The 5,001-nt window shown below is 41.1% G+C and overlaps 1 protein-coding gene and 1 long non-coding RNA gene across 4 annotated transcripts in view; both read right to left on the reverse strand.

The window, feature by feature from the left end:
• On the reverse strand, positions 1 to 1,878 carry LOC124382279. Its single transcript, XR_006925007.1, has 3 exons — positions 1,595 to 1,878; positions 565 to 775; positions 1 to 186 (listed from the first exon to the last, which is right to left on the reverse strand). It is a non-coding gene; the product is annotated as an uncharacterized LOC124382279 (long non-coding RNA).
• A 3,093-nt stretch (positions 1,879 to 4,971) lies between these two features.
• The window catches only part of LOC124382264 (trinucleotide repeat-containing gene 6B protein-like), a 24,070-nt gene continuing 24,040 nt past the window's right edge, over positions 4,972 to 5,001 (reverse strand). For all 3 annotated transcript variants that reach the window (XM_046844469.1, XM_046844467.1, XM_046844468.1), the window contains one exon: positions 4,972 to 5,001. This exon is cut by the window's right edge and continues 380 nt beyond it. The gene's annotated coding sequence lies outside the window, so the exon portion shown is untranslated.

The following is a 5,001-nucleotide window of genomic DNA, read 5'->3' on the forward strand; positions in this document are numbered from 1 at the left end:
GTCTGATCTTCTCCATGCCACAGACTGATCTCTTCCATGCCGCAATCTGATCTCCTCCATGCCACAGTCTGATCTCCTCCATGCCACAGTCTGATCTCCTCCATGCCACAGACTGATCTCTTCCATGCCGCAATCTGATCTCCTCTATGCCACAGTCTGATCTCCTCCATGCCACAGTCTGATCTCCTCCAAGTATTGAGTACAGATACAGTAAATAAACAGACTTTCCAGAAGACCAACAATTCACTCAAAATGCTTTCTCATTTTTTGAGAATATTCATGTGAATTTTTATTAACTGTGAGCCAAAATCATCAAAATGAAAAGAAATAAACACTTGAAAAATATCAGTGTGTGTGTGTGTGTGTGTGTGTGTGTGTGTGAATCTATATAATACACCAGTTTCCCTTTTTCTATTGAATTACTAAAATAAATCAACTTTTTAATGATATTCTCATTTATTGAGCTGCACCTGTGTATATGTGTGTTTGGGTTATGTGTCTGATGGAATACAAACATTTACCAAGCATCGATTTATGTTAACATTTCTTGGCTATGATTCTCACCTCAATGTTCTCATTCTCTTACTCAATTTCTGCCGATCCAGTCTGATATCTGCATATTACATGGAACCATAGGCAAGAACATGGTCTCCATGTGCAGCTCCAACAGCAATTCATTGTGATATCAGTGTCTGCCTGCGTTTTGGTCTGATGTTGCCACTATCCAGTGATTGAGGGAACCCTCATCAGATAGATTTTATCAGATACACAAATCCTTACATGCGACAGCAGTATTTGTTGGAGGGTGATGCCATAAACAAGAAAGCTAATCAGTGACTTTTTCAAGGAAGTTATAAAAACCCTAAACCAGTTATGTTTCTGTTCTACAGATCCACCATCCAAAGTGTAATCTTCATCAGTATCATCAATAAATTTGTGTTTTAACTTAATCTCTTCCTGGTTAAAAACTGCAGCAGTGTTAGTGCAGCACAGGAAGGCTGACTGGTCAGCAGCATTAAGGCTAAAAATGAGGAGAGAACTTCATCACTTACATCTAGGAAACTATGGTTCAGAAACTCCCCTCAGATACACAGTACTGCTCCAAAAGAACCAGTAAAATAGTTAAACCAACTGTTTTTCTCCACAAAAGAAGTAACTACTCTCCTCAACAAGCCATTCAACAAATATGCTGAAGTGACCTGCCTACACCAGACTTCAGCTGACGAGCTCAACCCTGAGACTGACTGAAGCTGCAGCATGAGACCAATGAGGTGGCCTCCTAAAACAAGTCCAGTGTTTCAGTTGTACTTGTACATTTAATAAATAAAGTAATTCTAATTTTGTGAACCCCTCGTGTTGTCTCCTTGTTTTTTTCATTAAATCCTGATTTAAATATATATATATATATATATATTTACATTAAATCCAATTTATTTTTTTAAATTCTGATTATTTTCCTGATTTCTGCATTTTTTCAAATTATTTCAGCACAATTACAAGAAAATGTCACTTCATCTACTAAATAAAAATACTGATTGAATACAGATTTACTCGTTTGGGTTTCTTTAAAATAAATACTTTTCTCTGTTCTCACCTTCCGACGCCTTTTCGTGACTCTGCTGGAGAAAGTGAAAGTAAAAGACTCCACACCACACATTTCATGCCCCCTTCTGGCCACATCTGGTATTACCCACATTAAATTCCCCACAGCCCGGTTTACTGGTCATCAGTGTGGATCAAATCCGCTCAGCTTCTGGAATCATGAAGTCTTTTAAGAGATCAGTGTTGAGACGCCTGAAGGACATTACTGGCTCCCTGGTGTTACCTTTTACTTTAAATACAGTGCGGTGAAAAATATTTTTTTTCCAAACACACTTAAATGATTCACATGGATGTGTTGAGGGAAGACATGCAGGTAGTTGGTGTGAAAGAGGCAGATGTAGAGGACAGGGGGTATGGAGACGGATGATCCGCTGTGGAGACCCCACTATCGGGAGCAGCCAAAAGAAGAGGAAGAAGAAGACACTTCAGATCATCAAACTACTTTTAATATTACAAAGAAATAACCCGAGTAAATACAAAATGCAGTTTTTAAATGATGATTTAAACCTGCAACAAAGCTTGTGGAGGAAGTTTGGTAAAGCATCAGTTTTCTAAAGAAATTCAAGAACAGATGAAAAAAAGGAATTGGTGTATCAGTCTGGAAAGGGTTATAAAGTCATTTCTAAAGCTTTGGGAATCCAGCGAACCACAGTGAGAGCCATTATTCACAGAATGAGAAAACTCGGAACAGTGGGGAACCTTCCCGGGATGAGTTACAAAAGTACTCCAAGAGCACAAAATCTCATCCAGCAGCTCATAAAAAAACCCAGAACAACATCTAAAGATCTGCAGGCCTCACTTGCTCTCAGTCAAGGGCAGTGTTCACGATTAGATAAGAAATAGATGGAGAAAAAATGCATCCATGGACGAGTTTAAAGTTCAAAGTCACTGTTGAATGAAAAGAACACAAAGGCATCTCTAACATTTACCAAAAACATCTTGATTATCCCCAAAACCTTTGGGCAAACATTCTGTGGACTGAGTAGACAAAAGATCTTTTTTTTTGGAAGGCGTGTGTCCCGTGAAGTAACTCAGCAATTCATAAAAAGTAAATGATATCAGCAGTCAAACATGGTGGTGGTAGTTTGAAGGTCTGGGGCTGCTTTGTAGCTTTAAGACCTGGATGGTTTGCCATAATTGATGGAAACATGAATTATGTGCTCTACCTGAATATTTTGAAAAATAATATCAGGCCATCAGTGCATGACCTTAAGCTCAAGTGCATTTGGGTTCTGCAGCAGGACAATAATCTGAAACACACCAGCAAGTCCTCTGTATGGCTCCAAAAAATCTTCTAAAAAATGGAATGGCCGAAATCCAGCTTCATTTCCAGAATCCCACCGAATCTCCGAACTGTTACTGTGACATGAACTTCAGCATCATCACTATGGGAGTTAGTTTATATTTAAACCAGCTACAGGCTGTAAGGGCTGTGTGTGTGTGTGTGTGTGTGTGTGTGTGTGTGTGTGTGTGTGTGTGTGGGGTCTGAGGAGAAACTCCATAATAATACACACAGCAGATCAAATGCAAACTCAGTGTTTATTACACACTGTGTGTGTGTGTGTGTGTGTGTGTGTGTGTGTGTGTATTATTAAATGACTTCTGTCAAAACTGCACACCGGATACACACTGTACACCTCTCACACACACACACACAGTCTATAATTGTGTGTAAACCAGAGAAAAACATTCCACACTCTTAAAGCACTCTTATTGCAGATTAAACATGTGTACACTAAAACACACACACACACACACACACACACACACACACAGTCTATTAATGTGTGTAAACCAGAGAAAAACATTCCACACTCTTAAAGCACTCTTATTGCAGATTAAACATGTGTACACTAAAAACACACATACACACACACACACACACACACACACACACACACACACAGTACATAACAAATCAGCAGTGCCTAGATTAAGCAGTATATACAGCACACAACATATACTCTCTCTCTCACACACACACACACACACACACACACACACACACACACACAACAGTAAAGTGCACACATGCATATTAAACTATAATCTCAGCTCTTAATCCACTCTTTCTGTCACTGTCTCACACACACACACACACACACACACACACACACGTGGGTGGGGATAATCAGGTGTACAGCAATGTGTATGTGCAGTGTGTATTGGTTTGGAAATGTGTGTGTTCACTGAGACAGGAAGTGTAACACCAGTACACTAAACTGGGAGGGGCTTAATTAACGGTTGTTAAGGTGATGAAGGAGAACGTCTTCATCACTTCTCTGTACCATTTATAGCGGTACATTATAGATGTTTGAATCCTTCAGAACCTCACGTGACACACGTGACTGACACGTTACCCATCCAGAGACTGTGGTACTGCTACAGTCAGGTCCATAAGCATGTGACGGTGATGGAGTTTTGGTAATGGAGCTGAAATGAAGCCTGATGATGTGACTGAAGTGTAGATCTTTAATTCACTGAGTTTATTCAATAATCCTGCAGTTTAATTCAGGAATTACAGCCATGTTTCCACGTGACCTTCACCCTCACACACACACAACAGTGGAGCTAACAGTGGAGATAAGATTAATCACTGAAGACCTTCACCCAGCGTGACTTTACTCCTACAGATGCTTCACTGCAGTTAGCAGTGGTGTGGTTTTATATCTATAAAGGTGTCTGATGACTGTAGATGATGTGATGCTCCTTCCTCCTCCACAGAGTTCTTCAGGTGTGTGAAAGAGTTCACTAAAGAAATCTGTGATCATCCAGTTCAGTTGTGCTCAAAGATCTTCCAGGGGTTTTGGTGGTGTTGAGTTGTTGTTCTCCACATCGACTTCTTTTTGGACCACACAGTGAACATTGACATGAACAAACACCAAATGCAGGTTCAACACCCAATTCCACATGGGATCTACTCCAGATCTTTATCTTCTGAAAGTGTGATGGCAAAAAAAAGAGGGAACAGGCCACAGCTGGCCATGAATCTGCTTCTCACAGATCGTAATGGAGGTACTGGAGTCACTTTCAAAACTACAGACTTGAAGATTTCTTGTCTGGAGATCAAATAACATGAGATCAGAGTTTTAGGTTTCATTTCCTGGGATTTCTCTCATATTCATCTTTTACTCTCAGTCCAGTTTCAGAGAGAGAGAGAGAGAGAGAGAGAGAGAGAGAGGGGGGGAGAGGAGGAGGGGAGAGAGGGAGGGGAGAGAGAGGGGAGAGAGAGGGGAGAGAGAGAGGGAGAGAGAGGGGGGGAGAGGGGGGGAGAGGAGGAGGGGAGAGAGAGAGGGAGAGAGAGGAGGGGAGAGAGAGAGAGGAGAGAGAGAGAGAGAGAGGGAGAGAGAGAGGGGGGGAGAGGGGTGGGGAGAGGGGTGGGGAGAGAGAGAGAGTGTG

This window comes from Silurus meridionalis, chromosome 29 (assembly GCF_014805685.1).
Source record: "Silurus meridionalis isolate SWU-2019-XX chromosome 29, ASM1480568v1, whole genome shotgun sequence".
Classification (NCBI taxonomy): domain Eukaryota; kingdom Metazoa; phylum Chordata; class Actinopteri; order Siluriformes; family Siluridae; genus Silurus; species Silurus meridionalis.